General features: G+C 32.5%; 1 protein-coding gene across 3 annotated transcripts in view; it reads left to right on the forward strand.

Moving 5' to 3' along the window:
* Positions 1 to 22,216, forward strand: part of LOC124366445 (furin-like protease 1) — a 512,427-nt gene that overhangs the window by 379,895 nt on the left and 110,316 nt on the right. The window contains exon 3 of one of the 3 annotated variants that reach the window (XM_046823007.1): positions 21,145 to 21,168. The exons of the other annotated variants lie outside the window; for them this stretch is intronic. The gene's annotated coding sequence lies outside the window, so the exon portion shown is untranslated. The remainder of the gene's footprint in view (positions 1 to 21,144; positions 21,169 to 22,216) is intronic. 3 annotated transcript variants of the gene reach the window in all.

Below are 22,216 nucleotides of genomic sequence, written 5' to 3' on the forward strand. Positions count from 1 at the left end.
TCTATTCCAAGACTATATGAAAAGTCGTATGAATTAACTTTGCCAAACCCTATCGAACTTACTTATTCTTTTAAACAGCATATGCTGTGACAAAGTATTTCATGATTCGTAACGTAATCTACACTATTTTCATGTACTTCAGTTTTGATGTTTGGATTTTCATTGCAAAGTATGCTAAGTTATCTAAATGGATATTTTTGTACTCAGAAATTAAATTAAATTATGTTATTTAATACAACTCAATTAAGTGTTTATTTATGCTAAATTCATGTAATAAATTAGGCATTTCTTCAAAACCTATAAATAGGATTAGCCACAGTATAATCTAACGCACTATAGTCGCTTCTGTGCCCGATTGAAGCAGTGATGACGTTAGATCCAGCATCAATTGTATGGAAGTAGTTAAATATACATTACAAAATCTGTAAACCGTAAGAAAGCTCGTCTTTAACTTTCTTTCGTTGGGTCGATTTTGAAAATATCCCTTTGCCTGTGAAACGAATCCAATCAGAATTTATCTAACCTACTTAAGTTGGCTAGACAATATTCCAGAATGGAAAGACTGGTACCGGACAATATTTTATAAAAGTAATAAATATCGGCTTATGCTTTAATGCTTGTTGTTGTAAAACATTGTTGTTATTACGACTATTACGACAGCAGGCTTGTGTAAGTCAGCTATCTCCTCATTGCCATGTTTAGAAATATAGCCTACATTAGGATAGAGTTTAACTAGATAAGAGTAGTTTTCTTTAGTAAAATTATTCAAGAGCAGACATGAAGTGTATAACACCTTGGCGTTCCCTGTTTACCGTTCAACGTTAATATCCTAGTGGAAACGTTTCATTTAGGTAAAATAAATAAGAAGTTTTCCTTTTAAATAACGCCAAATAAAACTTCCCTTTTACCTTTTCAACCCAACCAAATTGGGTTCTTCAGATCAAGGAGAAGACTTCTATGCACTAAGTTTTAAGTCGCTAGACCCACAAAAGTATTTAGGTCTATCATGAATTATCGCACAGAAAAATGCACAGATAGACAGACTGCCGTTGGTACTTTTGGCGTCAAAATCAACAGCTTCCTTCTTTGTCCAAGAGGAACTAGATGATAAGTTTCAAGTGTCTTATCCCAAGACGGACAGTCAGACAGATAAACGTTTATCTGAAACGGACTTCCGTTTAACGTTTTAAACCCAAAACTCAATTCAGTCATTCCTTGTTCAAGAGAAACCTACTATCAACTATCTAGGATTTTCTTTCAAAAATTGTTGCTCAGACGGACAAGAAGGACGGACGGAAGGACTACAAGTTTTACGAAGGACATGTCGCGTCCTTCACAAGGTGTGAGACACATCAGTGTGTATTACGGCCGTACAGTTGTATTATGTACCCTTAGTTCGAAAACAGCAATAAACACTACTCAGGACAGAGGAGACCTCTACAAATCAGAAGTACAACATCGATACATTGTCGGAGTTACTGTCAACAATTTAGAAGCATCGTCCCACTGTTGTTCGAAACTCTGATTAAATTTGCCACCATATTTCATTCGTCATATTAGCTTCCCAAATCTGAGTTAATCCTGAATGTTTAACGATACATTTTTTGACATTTGTAAGCAAAATATCAAAACAAATTAAAAAAATGTTATCGGTAAATTACTTTTTTATTATGGTGTTTGCTTATTGACCGTATAGATTCCAGGTTCATACCTTTTTATCGAAATATAATATGTTACATAAATAGTATTGCTCGATCGTGTTGTGTATCTTTGCGTAAGCATTGCATTAGATCAGTTTAATTAAGTAATATGCATTAGAAAGATTGCATTGTGCGTTGTTACAAACATTTCTAAAAATTGTAGCCGTTTCAGGTGTACAAATATATGTTATCTCATCTGTTAGACAATATTGTCAAATTTTTATACGCTGTATTAGAACGAGTTTAAAATATTTTTTGTAACACATCTCTGGATATCTCTTAAGGGTTTTTACATGACGTCCGTTCTATATTTTAATACGCAATTGTCCAGTAATCGCAGAAAAAATTTTAAAAATCTTAAAGTTAATGGATTAATTTAAAATAATTTTATGACAGTATTTCAATATCTCTAAATGCTTTAAGATGGTGGGCGCATTATGTTCTGTGTACAAATTAACATGTAAATTATTGCGAAACGCATTAGCATGATGATATTAAATTGTCAAACCAACGTTTCCGTGCCTCTATGGTAAACAATATCACGTGGAATTCTAAATTCGTATACGAGTTCACTTATGTAGATGACGTCAACATTATCATGGAAATATATTCACAAGTCGAGTGTGTTATGTGAGCAGACCTGCACTCTACGTTACACCCACAGAGTACTCAACGTGCATTATTTCGCTAAATTCGCATTTTTTTAGTAAACTTGTAATATACATATTACAATGATATTACGTATTACATTATCATGATAGTATTAAGAGGCTAAAAGGCGTTTCCTTGTCACAATAGTAAACAAAGACTCTTGGACTTTCGAATTCGTATACGAGTTCACTTATGTAGATGACGTCAACATTATTATGGAAATATATTCACAAGTCGAGTGTGTTATGTGAGCAGACCTGCACTCTACGTTACACCCACAGAGTACTCAACGTGCATTATTTCGCTAAATTCGCATTTTTTTAGTAAACTTGTAATATACATATTACAATGATATTACGTATTACATTATCATGATAGTATTAAGAGGCTAAAAGGCGTTTCCTTGTCACAATAGTAAACAAAGACTCTTGGACTTTCGAATTCGTATACGAGTTCACTTATGTAGATGACGTCAACATTATTATGGAAATATATTCACAAGTCGAGTGTGTTATGTGAGCAGACCTGCACTCTACGTTACACCCACAGAGTACTCAACGTGCATTATTTCGCTAAATTCGCATTTTTTTAGTAAACTTGTAATATACATATTACAATGATATTACGTATTACATTATCATGATAGTATTAAGAGGCTAAAAGGCGTTTCCTTGTCACAATAGTAAACAAAGACTCTTGGACTTTCGAATTCGTATACGAGTTCACTTATGTAGATGACGTCAACATTATTATGGAAATATATTCACAAGTCGAGTGTGTTATGTGAGCAGACCTGCACTCTACGTTACACCCACAGAGTACTCAACGTGCATTATTTCGCTAAATTCGCATTTTTTTAGTAAACTTGTAATATACATATTACAATGATATTACGTATTACATTATCATGATAGTATTAAGAGGCTAAAAGGCGTTTCCTTGTCACAATAGTAAACAAAGACTCTTGGACTTTCGAATTCGTATACGAGTTCACTTATGTAGATGACGTCAACATTATTATGGAAATATATTCACAAGTCGAGTGTGTTATGTGAGCAGACCTGCACTCTACGTTACACCCACAGAGTACTCAACGTGCATTATTTCGCTAAATTCGCATTTTTTTAGTAAACTTGTAATATACATATTACAATGATATTACGTATTACATTATCATGATAGTATTAAGAGGCTAAAAGGCGTTTCCTTGTCACAATAGTAAACAAAGACTCTTGGACTTTCGAATTCGTATACGAGTTCACTTATGTAGATGACGTCAACATTATTATGGAAATATATTCACAAGTCGAGTGTGTTATGTGAGCAGACCTGCACTCTACGTTACACCCACAGAGTACTCAACGTGCATTATTTCGCTAAATTCGCATTTTTTTAGTAAACTTGTAATATACATATTACAATGATATTACGTATTACATTATCATGATAGTATTAAGAGGCTAAAAGGCGTTTCCTTGTCACAATAGTAAACAAAGACTCTTGGACTTTCGAATTCGTATACGAGTTCACTTATGTAGATGACGTCAACATTATTATGGAAATATATTCACAAGTCGAGTGTGTTATGTGAGCAGACCTGCACTCTACGTTACACCCACAGAGTACTCAACGTGCATTATTTCGCTAAATTCGCATTTTTTTAGTAAACTTGTAATATACATATTACAATGATATTACGTATTACATTATCATGATGGTATTAAGAGGCTAAAAGGCGTTTCCTTGTCACAATAGTAAACAAAGACTCTTGGACTTTCGAATTCGTATACGAGTTCACTTATGTAGATGACGTCAACATTATTATGGAAATATATTCACAAGTCGAGTGTGTTATGTGAGCAGACCTGCACTCTACGTTACACCCACAGAGTACTCAACGTGCATTATTTCGCTAAATTCGCATTTTTTTAGTAAACTTGTAATATACATATTACAATGATATTACGTATTACATTATCATGATAGTATTAAGAGGCTAAAAGGCGTTTCCTTGTCACAATAGTAAACAAAGACTCTTGGACTTTCGAATTCGTATACGAGTTCACTTATGTAGATGACGTCAACATTATTATGGAAATATATTCACAAGTCGAGTGTGTTATGTGAGCAGACCTGCACTCTACGTTACACCCACAGAGTACTCAACGTGCATTATTTCGCTAAATTCGCATTTTTTTAGTAAACTTGTAATATACATATTACAATGATATTACGTATTACATTATCATGATAGTATTAAGAGGCTAAAAGGCGTTTTCCTTGTCACAATAGTAAACAAAGACTCTTGGACTTTCGAATTCGTATACGAGTTCACTTATGTAGATGACGTCAACATTATTATGGAAATATATTCACAAGTCGAGTGTGTTATGTGAGCAGACCTGCACTCTACGTTACACCCACAGAGTACTCAACGTGCATTATTTCGCTAAATTCGCATTTTTTTAGTAAACTTGTAATATACATATTACAATGATATTACGTATTACATTATCATGATAGTATTAAGAGGCTAAAAGGCGTTTTCCTTGTCACAATAGTAAACAAAGACTCTTGGACTTTCGAATTCGTATACGAGTTCACTTATGTAGATGACGTCAACATTATTATGGAAATATATTCACAAGTCGAGTGTGTTATGTGAGCAGACCTGCACTCTACGTTACACCCACAGAGTACTCAACGTGCATTATTTCGCTAAATTCGCATTTTTTTTGTAAACTTGTAATATACATATTACAATGATATTACGTATTACATTATCATGATGGTATTAAGAGGCTAAAAGGCGTTTCCTTGTCACAATAGTAAACAAAGACTCTTGGACTTTCGAATTCGTATAGGAATTCAGTTATGTAGATGACGTCAACATTATCATGTAAATGTATTCACAAGTTGAGTGTGTTATATATGAGTGAACCCGCAGAGTATCAAGCTTGCATTTTTCACTAAATTCGCAATATTTTTGTGAATTAGTATTAAACTATTACATTGTGAATAAGAAAACCATGTTTATAGGTTTACCTACCGCCTTCAAGTATAACAGCTACGAAGTTAATACAACAGTATAAAAGTAGTAGCCTTCCACATTCACAATTTTGTATTGTTCTCGGATAAGAAATGTTGTAAAATCCTGCTTTATTTTAAAAAGTAAGTAAAAATAATTGTATCCCACGACTTCCTTAGCATAACCTATTTATCGTAGTAGGTTATTATAGAACAGGTTGTGTTTAATAGTTATGTTGAAAATTAGAAGCCGGTTTCTGTTTTGTGTGTCCTTCTGTACACAGATACCTTTCAAATAACTTGCTGTATTACTTGTCGTAATGCTAGGCACTGTGGGAACTTGTAAATATTTGTACTCAATGAATCAGTTATATAGGGAAGATATCGTTGCTGTATCATAAAATATTATTTATCAGCAGAATTCCTTATCGCACTTTCCTCGTTCATTGACATGTTGAGTTTGCGCTCGTGTAAGTAACAATAAACCATGTTTAAATTGTCACAACTTGAAAATAACAAGATGTTTGCCATGTACGGTTTTATCAATATTTAATGTTGCTCTTTTGCTGACGGCCACACCATATGTAGAAATTATAAGGCTTCAGATTATACAACTCGGCCAAATATTCTTTATGGACTCAATACGCGTAGTAAGGAAAAGTTTTCGAAATTTCGACCTATAGGTGTGCAGAATACTACAAAACTTTATTGGTTGTCTAACTTTATTTGATGAAGGCGCTGACCTTCACTCCCTACTAGATCTTTGAAGTCACATAACATTTGGGAAGTTGAAATGTGTCACAAATAGTATTTAAGGGGTTACAGTTGCATAGTCAATAACCATTACAAAACTTTATTGGTGATGTGCCTGTTGTCTAACTTTATTTGATGAAGGCGCTGAACTTCACTCCCTACTAGATCTTTGAAGTCACATAACATTTGGGAAGTTGAAATGTGTCACAAATAGTATTTAAGGGGTTACAGTTGCATAGTCAATAACCATTACAAAACTTTATTGGTGATGTGCCTGTTGTCTAACTTTATTTGATGAAGGCGCTGACCTTCACTCCCTACTAGATCTTTGAAGTCACATAACATTTGGGAAGTTGAAATGTGTCACAAATAGTATTTAAGGGGTTACAGTTGCATAGTCAATAACCATTACAAAACTTTATTGGTGGTGTGCCTGTTGTCTACTTCTATATGACCAAACCTGACCTGGCGCTGATCTAACATTACGTTTGAAATTACTCATATAACGGTTTATAAAACATGTCATAACTGTCGTTTTTAAAAACTTCAGTTCCCTGTAGCTAACTACGTAAACAGTGAAAGTTTAAAATAAAATTGCCAAGATTAAAGCCATTGTTTAAAACAATTTTTGTATGTAAAGAATTGTGAAAATGTAGATCGTTTAATAAGAAATTTTGAATTTGGTTGCGATTTAGGGAGATTAGGAAATTTGGAATTTTAAATTAATACTTTTTACTGTCTCAAAAAAAGAAGGTAAAGGCCCCCTTTTAAACATCTCCCTAAACGTAGTGGTCTTAGAGACTTCAGTGATGGTACATGTACCATGTATTTATTGGTTTGGTATATCAACACACAAAAATACAAATACACCACATTATAAAAATTCAATTTCGGTTTCTCATGTTCTAGTTGTAATAGCATTTCGTATGTTTTATACTTATTATTATTAATTTGCTGTACCACTTACAATATAAACGATATGATATACGTATGTAAACCAACATCAGCAGTGACGTGACTGACAGAAAATGTTTTGCTTTGATAGATGTCCGGTGCAAAGTTTAATTACACTACTCTACACAAAACAGACGCAGTACGCCTGCTAAATATACCCCGGGGATTGGAATCCTCGAGCAGTGGTTTTTCTCACACTTCCACGAAATGGAATGTTAATTCATTTATTCTTAGTTCCGCAACGGGAATTCTGTAACACAGTTTGTAGTGCAAGTTTGTTTGTTAACACATGCATATCTTGAGTAGCACTCATAATTGTAAATATGTGTATCGTTTTCAAATTACAATCCTGTGTGTTGATGTAGAAATCATTGTGAGCCATTTAATTAAATGGAAGTTATATAATAAGCAATATAGAAGTATGGACCTAGTAATGCTATCCATTTTTCTATCTTATGTCATCGTTGAAGCAATTTTTACAAACCAGAAAGAAAATATGTATTATATCAACATGCACTCTTAAAAATTTGTATCACTTACCCTAAATTCCTTAAATTTACCCCAGTTTCATGATTTAGTCGTACGTGGTGAAATTTCCCTTGAAGTTGGAATTATTCATGCGAAGTTGAAGATGATTACCAAGGCACAGATATTATAAACCACGGATTACACACATTTAGGTTCTTGTTTACCTTGTATTCTGATACAAACTGGAGCCAGGAGCAAATAATCCAAGGTTTGAGTCACAACTTTATAGTATTTCGCAATATGACTTCAGCTCGTCACACATCGTAAATATCGCAGTCTATGTATGTACTATTGGGTCATAGAATTATGGGCGCCTTCTTAGTTAGCGCTTGTAACTTGTTACGTGTGAACGCCTCGCCGTTACCTTTATTACCTGTGTAAATATACTCTGAAAATCTAATTGGTGTAGCTCTAATAATAAGCGTCATTTTCATTTTTGTATAAATTTATTTAAAGAGATAAGCGTCTTTAAGAGAAAACTATTTATAGATCAGATGTCTAGTTAGACAATGGTAAGATCTGCGGCATGAACTGATTCCGTGATTTAGGATGAGATTGTTTGGTTTTCTTTTATACTCTATGAAGCCTCATCCTGCAAGTATTATTCTGAAGAATCATTTTAATTTACACAAACCACTAAGATAGTTACTGTAATATTTGTTACTAAAAATAGACATCTATGTCGGGACTAAAATATTTTAGATTTTTTTCATTGAAACTTAGTGATTCGGAATATTTTAAGAAATAAACTTATTAAATAACTACAAAACTACCTACATGATTACGTACTGAAATACTGTACTAATATTTTTAACAGAATATAATTTCCTGTATAACATGTATATAACTGTTAAACAAGAAAAGTTTTTTATCAAATATATTTTTGTAACTTACTAATAACAACTAAAATAACTTCAAATATAATTTTGTTAAATTGTTTATATGACGTCACATTCCCTCTCATAATAAAGGTGATTATGATGGTGAATCCATTGTCAACGTCTGGGGTAATCCATCAACCCCTGAATGGCGCTTCAACTTCTTTGTTGGTCCAAAATTGCAGTCGAGAGTGGAACAAACCTACACATGGTTTGTCCAGGCTTGTGGAGAACATTTATTTCATAGCTTTACCTTCATAGACGTCATTACTCATAACGTTCTCTGTTTTATTTATTTTGTGTTTTTGTTTGTGAATGGTATCTTTAGGCAAACGAATGACTATTATAAAAACCTTGCATTAACATTTATCTTCATGTTCATCTCTCATTATGTAAACCGTAGCTTTTAAATTCCAAACATTAAAAACATTTCTGCATGGTCTATGTTTGTTCTTTCCCTTAGTAAGTTGAAACTCGTACATACATAGATCTTATAAATATCCGGCTACGGTGTTGGCCAGCTTAGTACCTCATTTCTTTTCAATATGGTGGCCGTTTAAACATTCAAAAAAGTCACTCTGTTATTTATTAACGCAGAGAAAAACCATAACATATTTTGGATTCCTTATATGATTTACTCAATATTTTGTAAAAACCAGCTTTTTAGTATCTTGAACTTATTATATAAAATTGTACCCCATAAGATTTTTTATATCACCAAGAACTAGTGATAAGAATGCTGAATAAGTTCAAATGTGGCTCTTAAAAACCTCTTACTTCAGCCTCTGCATGTTTCTAGCTTCTTCAATATCCTGCATTTAGATGGTTTATGCCTAACGTATGATTGTTACTTCTTATAATATAGATACAACTATATTTAAATAATATTAAAGCAAAAATATTTATTCACACTACGTATTTCAAGGGCTATGGTACAGTCGTTTTTTTTTTAATTCCACTGTAGAAATTCTCATTTGTTTACAGCACGAAACGTACTATCGCTCTCTTTATATCCTCTTATAAGATGAAACCACATTTCCCTTAAAAGTACATTGTAATTGCACCTTTTGCATTGATTGATCCATCGTAATTTACAAATAGTTTCGAAAACAATTTAATGCAAGCAATGCCGAATGGCTGTGTCAATCTGTAAAAATGGGGCCAACACCCTTTGTTGCATTATAATGCGCAATGGCCTTGTCACATCTCCGTTTATAAGTATACGAGTATCTATATGTTTATGGATCTGTATATGGCAAATCTAACATTTGATGAATATAACGGAACATTCTGTTGTAATGCATGACTATAATTTCATATCACATTAATTATATCTGACATATCAGTTAACGTATTATTCGAAACGGGTGGAAATCATTGAATCAAATCACGGTAAGTTTTTAATTTAAATAAGGTGATTAATTCCCTCCCTCCACCGAAATGTACGATGAAGTAAATGGAAAGTGAATTAATTTCACATATGCTTCAGATGAAAATTATATTCGTCGCTTCATTTTGCTGACATTAATTCAGAACTAAATGAATTCCCACCATTTCATACGCTGCGTGAAGAGCGTAAATGAATTAACACAGACTTTCTCTCAGGAGCGAAATATTTTGCGCTTGAAAGGAACTACGTACCCACCAGCACTCTAAGTGATTTTTCCACATGAAGGAGTAAATACGAGCCATGCCGTTTAGTACGAAACTAAAACTCAAACTGTTACGTCATGGGTTTGAAGTTTCGGATCCCCAGGGAGAACGAGCTAATGCTGAGGTGGAGTGTTTACCAGATCCTGGAAGATAGTTTGAGAAGTAAATACTTAAAACTTGTATGCAATCTTCTTAGTGAGTCCATTGGTAATTTTTATGTATGTGCAGAAAAGTTAAATTTATTTTGACCTTCCTAACCTGCAAATATAACGTACTAGCAATAGTTGGCTGAGCGTTAGCGAGCCTATCGTCCGAGGGTCTCCTGGAAGAACTGATCTATAGCACTGAAACTTTGGACGAACTTTATTTCTATACAAACAACACCCATTTCGATGATGATACATGTCACTCTTTGAGCGTTGGGAACATTTTTATTTTGGTTTTAATTAGTAACCACGATAGCAGCGATAAAATTGTAGAGTACTTAAATAAACTTGCATACAAACTGAATATAATCATATGACATTTACCATGTGGCAAAATGAATCGAGTTATATCTGAATCTATGCATGCAACCTCAGCAAAGCCCTTAAACTTCTGTTTTATCGTCAATATAGTATTAAACAGTGGTAATTGGAGATTTCCGGTCCACCTTGTACCGTGTATGTAATTAACAGAGGCAAGTTTGCTCTGAACACCAACGTCAAACACAGGTTAATCCTCGGCTCTGTGCACAATAGCAATCATATGAAGCTCCCGAGTGCTCTTTGACTATGGTAAACCAAATAAGATTGGTTTCGTGTTCATTTAATATACACACAAATGGATACTTTATCTGTAACCTCTCTAAGGACTGCGACGTTGAGAAACAGTTTATTGTAGTATATGGGAACGCTGCATGTTGGAAAATGTCACTCAGCGTAGATTGTGTTATTAGAGATAAAGTGCGACAGTGTCGAATTATATTTAGATCTTAGATCTTAAGTTAAGTATATTTACCCGATTACTGTAAAGTTAATCAAACAACTACGTAAAGTTACTGTGTAAACGAAACAAAGTAATCACATTGTTTCTAAAGCATACTAAAGTCAGTAAAGGTACTTATGTAAAAAATAGGATCATATCACCAAATAAATAGAAACCTTATTTCATAACTATCAATAAGCTACAGAATAAATATTTGGAATTTAAAGTAAAAGAGTTTAAAACCAATGCAAGTCCTTGCGAAATGCCATATATTGGTGAAATATACACTTTTAACGACAGTTGTATCTTTGATACACTGTTTAAACAATTAATTGAATATTTAAAAAATCAATCCGTATTTTAGATAGCACTAGTAAACAAATCTAAAAACGTACTCTGTGCTAAGTAAGGCATTGTCAGCAATCTGTGTGTTTCGATATGAATAGGATTTTAAAATGTACTCAATTTAATATTTTGAAAGGAAGTTACTGTGAATGAATAGTTATAATTTTAAATTAGCCAATAACCAACCTGCAAATTCAATGATACTTATCACACGTAGATCGTTTATATAAACCCAATAATAACAAAGATTATTCCTTGTTGCTAAATCTGAAGATAAATGTTAAGAAGTTACTGTGAATGAATAGTTATAATTTTAAATTAGCCAATAACCAACCTGCAAATTCAATGATACTTATCACACGTAGATCGTTTATATAAACCCAATAATAACAAAGATTATTCCTTGTTGCTAAATCTGAAGATAAATGTTAAGAAGTTACTGTGAATGAATAGTTATAATTTTAAATTAGCCAATAACCAACCTGCAAATTCAATGATACTTATCACACGTAGATCGTTTATATAAACCCAATAATAACAAAGATTATTCCTTGTTGCTAAATCTGAAGATAAATGTTAAGAAGTTACTGTGAATGAATAGTTATAATTTTAAATTAGCCAATAACCAACCTGCAAATTCAATGATACTTATCACACGTAGATCGTTTATATAAACCCAATAATAACAAAGATTATTCCTTGTTGCTAAATCTGAAGATAAATGTTAAGAAGTTACTGTGAATGAATAGTTATAATTTTAAATTAGCCAATAACCAACCTGCAAATTCAATGATACTTATCACACGTAGATCGTTTATATAAACCCAATAATAACAAAGATTATTCCTTGTTGCTAAATCTGAAGATAAATGTTAAGAAGTTACTGTGAATGAATAGTTATAATTTTAAATTAGCCAATAACCAACCTGCAAATTCAATGATACTTATCACACGTAGATCGTTTATATAAACCCAATAATAACAAAGATTATTCCTTGTTGCTAAATCTGAAGATAAATGTTAAGAAGTTACTGTGAATGAATAGTTATAATTTTAAATTAGCCAATAACCAACCTGCAAATTCAATGATACTTATCACACGTAGATCGTTTATATACACCCAATAATAACAAAGATTATTCCTTGTTGCTAAATCTGAAGATAAATGTTAAGAAGTTACTGTGAATGAATAGTTATAATTTTAAATTAGCAAATAACCAACCTGCAAATTCAATGATACTTATCACACGTAGATCGTTTATATAAACCCAATAATAACAAAGATTATTCCTTGTTGCTAAATCTGAAGATAAATGTTAAGAAGTTACTGTGAATGAATAGTTATAATTTTAAATTAGCCAATAACCAACCTGCAAATTCAATGATACTTATCACACGTAGATCGTTTATATAAACCCAATAATAACAAAGATTATTCCTTGTTGCTAAATCTGAAGATAAATGTTAAGAAGTTACTGTGAATGAATAGTTATAATTTTAAATTAGCCAATAACCAACCTGCAAATTCAATGATACTTATCACACGTAGATCGTTTATATACACCCAATAATAACAAAGATTATTCCTTGTTGCTAAATCTGAAGATAAATGTTAAGAAGTTACTGTGAATGAATAGTTATAATTTTAAATTAGCAAATAACCAACCTGCAAATTCAATGATACTTATCACACGTAGATCGTTTATATAAACCCAATAATAACAAAGATTATTCCTTGTTGCTAAATCTGAAGATAAATGTTAAGAAGTTACTAAATTAGACCTGCAAATTCAATGAGTTTTACTGTTGATAAATGTTAAGAAACTGTGAATGAATATAATTTTATTAGCCAATAACCAACCTGCAAATTCAATGATACTTATCACACGTAGATCGTTTATATACACCCAATAATAACAAAGATTATTCCTTGTTGCTAAATCTGAAGATAAATGTTAAGAAGTTACTGTGAATGAATAGTTATAATTTTAAATTAGCCAATAACCAACCTGCAAATTCAATGATACTTATCACACGTAGATCGTTTATATACACCCAATAATAACAAAGATTATTCCTTGTTGCTAAATCTGAAGATAAATGTTAAGAAGTTACTGTGAATGAATAGTTATAATTTTAAATTAGCCAATAACCAACCTGCAAATTCAATGATACTTATCACACGTAGATCGTTTATATACACCCAATAATAACAAAGATTATTCCTTGTTGCTAAATCTGAAGATAAATGTTAAGAAGTTACTGTGAATGAATAGTTATAATTTTAAATTAGCCAAATAACCAACCTGCAAATTCAATGATACTTATCACACGTAGATCGTTTATATACACCCAATAATAACAAAGATTATTCCTTGTTGCTAAATCTGAAGATAAATGTTAAGAAGTTACTGTGAATGAATAGTTATAATTTTAAATTAGCCAATAACCAACCTGCAAATTCAATGATACTTATCACACGTAGATCGTTTATATACACCCAATAATAACAAAGATTATTCCTTGTTGCTAAATCTGAAGATAAATGTTAAGAAGTTACTGTGAATGAATAGTTATAATTTTAAATTAGCCAATAACCAACCTGCAAATTCAATGATACTTATCACACGTAGATCGTTTATATACACCCAATAATAACAAAGATTATTCCTTGTTGCTAAATCTGAAGATAAATGTTAAGAAGTTACTGTGAATGAATAGTTATAATTTTAAATTAGCCAATAACCAACCTGCAAATTCAATGATACTTATCACACGTAGATCGTTTATATAAACCCAATAATAACAAAGATTATTCCTTGTTGCTAAATCTGAAGATAAATGTTAAGAAGTTACTGTGAATGAATAGTTATAATTTTAAATTAGCCAATAACCAACCTGCAAATTCAATGATACTTATCACACGTAGATCGTTTATATACACCCAATAATAACAAAGATTATTCCTTGTTGCTAAATCTGAAGATAAATGTTAAGAAGTTACTGTGAATGAATAGTTATAATTTTAAATTAGCCAATAACCAACCTGCAAATTCAATGATACTTATCACACGTAGATCGTTTATATAAACCCAATAATAACAAAGATTATTCCTTGTTGCTAAATCTGAAGATAAATGTTAAGAAGTTACTGTGAATGAATAGTTATAATTTTAAATTAGCCAATAACCAACCTGCAAATTCAATGATACTTATCACACGTAGATCGTTTATATACACCCAATAATAACAAAGATTATTCCTTGTTGCTAAATCTGAAGATAAATGTTAAGAAGTTACTGGTCTTGACGCTAGTTCGCAACTACAGTGCTTCTCGTATCTAATAGAGCTGATCTGCTTCATTGTAGACCTCGACCTCAGACTGATAACGGTAAATAACCCCTCTTGTAACGGTAATCAACTCCACTTATAACTATTTACTTTGTTGGCTAAGGTATTATGTAAATACTATTAGTTTGAAAATTATATTTCCACTTGCTATATGGAAGGAAAAAACGTGAATTACTAACGTTAAGATGATGCAATAGATCCTTGGAACCTTGGATTATTTTTCAATTTTAATCAAAGTTTTCGTCCCATTATTTAAGGATATTTTGTTAAAGGAAAATTATAATTTTTGTATCATTCTGCGAGAAATTGTGGGTGCTTGAAGCATGAATTAAAGACATTACAACCTGGCTCACAGTAAAATTGATGAAAATAAGAACATGAAATATTTACATTATGTATGAAGAAGCTACACATAAAAATAATATTTGTATTATTTTGTTTTAGAATATAAAGTTTCTAGAACCCGTATAGCACTGCTGATCATGTTTACCGTATATTTACTTCATATCAGCCATATGTTTCAGTGGTACATATAGATCTTGACATATCATATTACTTACCACCAAAACGTAACATTTACAAGGAAAATATATAACCTATTTTTGTTAATTGCTATAAACTTTGTTTTAAATTTATGCCATTAAACATTTTTAGAATTTGTTGAAAAATAATTAAAAATGGGTGAAAGTATTAAATCTATCTAGAATATTCAATATTACCCTAGCGAAAATCGTAGAAGCTGCATTGAGAACATTTGAAATATCAAAATACGGCAGAAGAAGTGGGCTCCGCGCCATGTATTATATAACGAACCCAAGGAAGTAGAAAGAATTCATTTCCAGCTGGCGAAATACAACCCTAGAGATAGTGGGAAAGAAAAATGAACGTCCACTTCCTTTGGCCTCTTCAGGTTTCAAAGTGGTCCCACAATGCATTTCTTGTTGTAAATCATACACCCAGACCTGTCATGTTCTGAAATAAGACTTAAGCAGATAATTGAATTCTGCCTGAAGTAACTTAAGCTTACTATGTGTATAAAAAATATTTTGATTATATAAAGTATTCTGTACTAATATATAGTACATACAATTTAACTGTTCTCCATGTAATTAATAGTTGGCACTATAAAATTTAGAAAGCATATCTGATCAGTCAAATTGCAGAAATATTATGTGGTTTCAAAATGTTTCTTTATTCCGTTACAATTTTTAATAATAAAATACAATTTGTTTGCAGATTTATGCACATGTTTAGGTACCTACAACGGGATACATTACAGGTATCCGTTTTCAGAATCTTAGCTTTTGCATGATATTTGCTTCCGTGCCTATTTTGGTAAGAAGAGGGTTGCTCCATTCACAATAACTACAGGCACATTCAATGGTACGTCGCATTATACTATAGGCTGTGGTTGTATTCGTTGACAGATGTACCACAATACTGCATTGGTGAACTCTGAATCATTTAGAATCCCAGATACATGGTAACAGTTGTTTAATCAATTGCTTTTCAAACCAATAATTGCAATAAGTAAGAATCATTGTCATCTTGATGCTTTGTTTGGATCTGATGGAGTTAGGATTGGGGCTGCCCTTGAAGTAGACGATGGGTAAGGTAACGCTTAAACATCACGATGCTTCTTGTGACATGGCGTGTAAGGTTGATGTGCATCAGAAGCAATCGTTCTGCCTGTCCTCAATGAGTCTTCAGCTTCACACAGCTTGGAAAGGTCATTAACAAAAAAGCCTTGAAAACTTTCGCACCGTCAGGGAGTACCATCATCAGTAGACAGACGTCAAACCGAACTGCCTGTAACACGTTTCAGCCTATATTACACATGTAGGATTGATAGGGGCGGAGCTTTAATACGGTTGGCTGTAGTAACCACTGACTGACTAATATCTTCTTTATCAAAGGCTGCCAACTTTTATATAATCTCACGCTGCCAACTTTGTTAAAGTAATTTTATTTACTGACTTTTCCCTGAAGCCCGAATCCGGTCTTACGTTAATATCATTTGAAGTAGTATGGGATCGAAATATTAAGTCGCCTGGATTCTTGGAATTATAATTCCTGGGTTGCAGTCATCCCACCGCTATGACGTCTAAGGGATGAATTTAAAAAGAGCAATATGCGAGATGGATAATTTGCGGGGAAACAGATTGATAAAAAAGAGATAAGTGCGGAGATAACTAGATCGTATATGAGGGACTGTATGGTGGTTATCATAGTCATCCATAAGCTACCACGATGGTCAGTGTATCCGTATTAAAGATGAGCGGTATATAACGTATTGGTACGTAACATCGTTATTCAGTAGTAACCTATTACCAGGATAACGTGTTAACACCCTGTTATTTCAGTAACAGGAGGGTTTTAACCTTTTTGGTATTAGGTTACTCATTAACCTCGTTACTGAGTAACAGCCGAGACTATTACCGCACAAGCAATGAGGCTAGGAACGGAGTTCTGGTAATTTTCGTGGCTTTTCTGGTATTTCGTTACTGAGAAACCAATAACGTAATGGAGTGAGCTGGATGGTACGGGGGAGGGGGCAGAGAATAAAATATCAGATTGAAATAAATAATGCTAATTGAATAAATGTGTGCTAATTGTTATCAAAATAGAAACATAGACTTAAAAAAATTAAAATTAATAAAATAAATAAAAAAATAAAAGTTAAAATAAATTTAAACAAACCTAACTTTTGTTCTGTTTGTTCTCATTTATAATTAAAAATAAGTACCGGTAGTCTATTTAAAAGTAGTCTACTAATCTAAATATTACATTGTAGTGAGTTAGTTCGGTTTTTGTATACTAAATAATAATTTTATTGTGCAGTGAACATTTTAAATTGGTTATACAATTGAATGTAAATAAAAGTCGTTTGACAGGTATTTGGTCTTCCGATCATATGTTAGTTTGCTTATTTAAACGCATATGTGACAGATACGGCCAAATACAAAATAATTGAAACGGAAAAAGTAAGCGCTCTGTGGTATAATGGTAGCACATTCACCCGGCAAGTGAGAGATCCGGGTTAAACTCCCGGCGGAGCTAGTACTTTTTGTGATTCAATGGTTATTGAAATTATATATATATATATATATATATATATATATATATATATATATATACAACCTAATGAGGCAAAATACAACTAACAAAAGCGGATCCGGAACAAAATTTGTATTATTTTATAACAATTAGAAGTAGTGAAAACGCTTTTTTTACCGAATTGGTCGCATGTGTTGTCAATATGTGTTCCGCCTTAGTGGATTCTATGCCTAATTAACTTGTGTAGATATTACAGATTTTGATAACCCAGTATGTACCGAGGTTTGTTACACACAGACGTAATGCAGATGTTTAATAATCTGTAACGAATGATGTCATTTCAATATGATCCGTAAACAATGAATGTGTCATCGACATAATTGGAGTGGCTCTGGTGACAAAGAATGAGTTCAGTCAGACTTATCAGTAGTACCAATGGCCTCCTTATTCAGTTCCTGTGTTATGTAGATTAGAAGTGGTTTGACGTTATCTTGGTAACACTGCGTAGAACATGCATTACACTGATTGTAATATTTTTAAACTTTAGAATATTGTTTAAGTCCAGTGATATCAGTTTTATTTCTACGTTAATGTAGAACACGCAAAAATATACAGTTCTCGTTTTTAATTTAGTAAATAATATTCTATTCCTGAATAACATACACTCAATAGGTAAATAATGGCGGGAATATTGTAGTCACAGTCAACCTTTACGTCACTTTGGCAGGAAAGATTAATATTTGGTAGGAAAAAACAAATTGATGGATTTTATACCCATTTCTAATTATTTCAATGAGCAATTCCTTTGCCGCTCTCCTAATGCATGTGACATTTTGTAGTTTTGTCCTTTCTGTTAAAATGTTTTCGGAGTTACTACCTCCTTTAACTTCCTCAATATTAGAATAATTTAGCCACTTATTTCTTCTCCGCTTTGTTTACATCTTTTTAAGAAAACACTTGAAGCCGAGGGTAGTTATCACAGCATAACAATAAAAAGACTGTTACTAACATAAGCATAGATAAAAATTATGTTTGAAAAACTAATTTATAGCTAAAAATAATAAGATGCTAAAGAGTAGTGATGCCAATAACAAAATCTGTAATGACTAACTCTTTCAAACACATAGATGCCACAAAACCAAGCATTTAATTTTGAGAAGTCTTCCGCATTGTTTAAAAAGTACTCAACTCATGGTCCGTTGGAAGCGTTTGGTTCTTTACTGGTGGTTTTTACTGCAGCTCTGTGCTCGGTGATCCGATCGTTGGAGATGACGTAACAGACAATTATGACGCCAGTATTTTATAGAGTTTGGGAGACACAAGCTCCGTAAAAATACAAGCAAAACTAACAGACCTTAATGTTATTGCCCCGCTGTTAAAATATCCCTCTACTCTTGTCAGTGTCTCGTTACAAATCTAGCCTGTGGACGGAATGGAACTAGAAGTCGACGAATAGTTTTGAAATAAAATATTTGAAAATCGTTCACAATTCGTGGTTATTCACAGGTAGTTGTTTCCTGCAGAATATAATGATATAAAGTGACAGAATAGCTGCAAGGGCAGGCAAACAAAGCGAGGTCGCCATTGAATCCTCGTTGCACACAAATGGCGTGTAGTTTAATGGTGAACTTCGAAATACAACTAAACCTCTTTCTTGTTACGAGCATAAATGATGAAAGGATCAGATCCTTGCTGAGTATATTTCAACGCTTTGATGTACTCCATTATGTTCTTTCTACTTATTCGTGGAAACATAAAGGGTGCTTGCATAAAATGTCGAGTGCTTACATTTGACTCCACAAAACGAGTGCAGCTTGTATTGAAATTATTGTTTACATAAATACTTTATATTGTGTATTACAACAGAAGGGGTCGGCTTCGAATTTAAAATACCATATTCGCTTTGTGCAATATTTCTGGTTTTGAAATATCCTAAGGCACTCAATAAAATGTTATTTTTGTTGCATAAAAATATTGTCATTTACGTAAAGTTAATATTAAGAGTACATTATTAGTTCCATTGAGATACTCACTGACCGAGCTACGCTATACTTGAATATGAGAGGTACTTCAACAGAATAACATAAGAAATTGAATGAATATGGATTCTTGATGACAATCACTCTTACTTAAACATATGTCTAATCTGTGTTATGTGATCATTACCGTTAGCCTTTAAGGTTATAAAATACTTAAAATTTATAAAGTTCTAAAATTAATAAATTAGATCAATGGGATATGGTGATTTACGTTACTGTTTAAATTACTATTTGAACGTTTTCGCAGTTTTAGGCCTCGTACAATTGGCGGTAAATGTCTTATAGTAGCTACGGGAATCCGAGACTAACGCAAGTAAATGATACGGACTATTCATGGTCTAGGAGCTAAGAGGGAATTTTCACCCTATAAGGACTCAACCTGAGTTTTCTTGAGATCGATGAAGAATTTTTTAAAGAAAGAAATTGATCGTTAGCGATACTAGTTTCGGTTGAGGGTCTCAAAAGGATTTAGATATTAAACGATAACTTTTTTCAAATAATATTTTTCTAGCATAGTACTCTTAATTCCAATCGTCAAACACGTAAATAATAGTCAATTTTGTCAAAGTAATAAAAATATATCCTAAAAAAACTAATTTAATAACTTGGCGCTTTAATAAATGCCTCCCATTACGACGTAAAAATGTGTGGCTGACGATCGATTTCTTTCTTAAGAAACATTTTTTATAAATTCCAAGAGAATGTTGTGTCGTTATAAAGTTCAGATTGGATCTCGGCTTCTAAGTTATTAGGTTGTATCACTTGAGTTAAACTTAAGTGTTTAGTTCTCTAAAGTAATGACGAATTTCACTAAACTTATACCCCAGAGCAATCTCGGTAATTTGTTGAATTTGCAGGAATTTGTTCCCATGTAGAAGCCGTTTTACACTGATTCTGTCTTCAGTTTTAAGGAACAATCCACTAATCTAAAATTATCTAGTTTTTCCATTCCACTTGAAATGGATCCATATTGAGCATTTGAAATCCGTAAACTTCTAACTGTTATACATTCACTATTGTGACAGGAATGATGATAATTGTTGAATGTTACTTGATGTGTATTGGTTCCGTTAAACACCTATTTTAGCTACAATTTTAGTTAAATCTTTTTGTGTGGAGTTACGTTGGAAAACGTCCAACACAAGTTACCTGTACCTAACCTGACCACAATTATACTTTCCCTAGAATGTAATAATAGTGTTTCGTTACAAATTCTTAACTTACTTCTTGTGTTTGTTCTAGGTGAGAGAAGAAGTATGGTGACTAGTAAGTAAAATTAACGCTCTCAAAACTAATGTACATAATTATAGTGATGTTTATTTCTTGCTAGAAATTTTCCCGTGTAAGATTACAAGTAAAAATATACTATTTAATTTTGTTATCATCATTTCAACTAATATTCAAACACAGATGTTAAAGCTACAGACGTATTATGAGTAAATCGTGTATCAATCTTTAACGTGTAGCGGTAACAGTTGATGGTCATCAGCTATATGGTTGGCAACACTGCCTCACGTGTCAATGGACTATTACAATATGGGCAATTATGAGGATAACCGACTTGTATGTCCAGGAAACCACAAACCTCGGTGGTGAGAGTATTCCCAACCCATTCCGGAGTTTAGCTGCATAAAAACCCAACTTGCAGAGCTACGGGAAATACTGTGAATAAAAAACATTATGGTTGCCTGTAAAGTCGGTTTTACGGGCGAAGATTTTACGTGACAACGTCTTTTTCTCGGTAGAATATTTATTGATATGAATATTATTAAATTGCACAATAGGAACAAGGAATTGAATGAAAATAAGAATTGCACAAATTTTAACTATAGAAATATATTTTGTTTACTAAAACATTGTACATAATTTGAAATTAATTAAAATTTGTTATTGTAAATGGTAAAGTTGAATAAAACATTTACTAAAATTGGAATTTGAAATTCTTGCTAAACACAGTTAAATTCTAACTCCGCGCGTGGTGATTGGTCGGTTTAGTTCGTTTGTTTGGTCGCACTGTTATGACAGGTTAGAGGTTATAATTTGTTATTTTAAATGTTTGACTAGCAATACGCGCTGTTTCTTCTCAATCGACTGAATTACGATTGATTGCAGAGTGATTTAAACTAAAATTTACTTAACACTATCAACATTTGTCAATAGTATGACATAACCTATAAACTCAGTTTCTCAACTTTTGTGTCAATCTAACAATTAATCAATCAATCATAGTTTACGATAATGAAATATCAGTGTACAATTATTTACCTTTATTGTTGTAGTTGTTGTAAATGACGAATCTAAGCACTCCACATTT

This window comes from Homalodisca vitripennis, chromosome 7 (genome assembly GCF_021130785.1).
Source record: "Homalodisca vitripennis isolate AUS2020 chromosome 7, UT_GWSS_2.1, whole genome shotgun sequence".
In the NCBI taxonomy this organism is placed as follows: Eukaryota; Metazoa; Arthropoda; class Insecta; order Hemiptera; family Cicadellidae; genus Homalodisca; species Homalodisca vitripennis.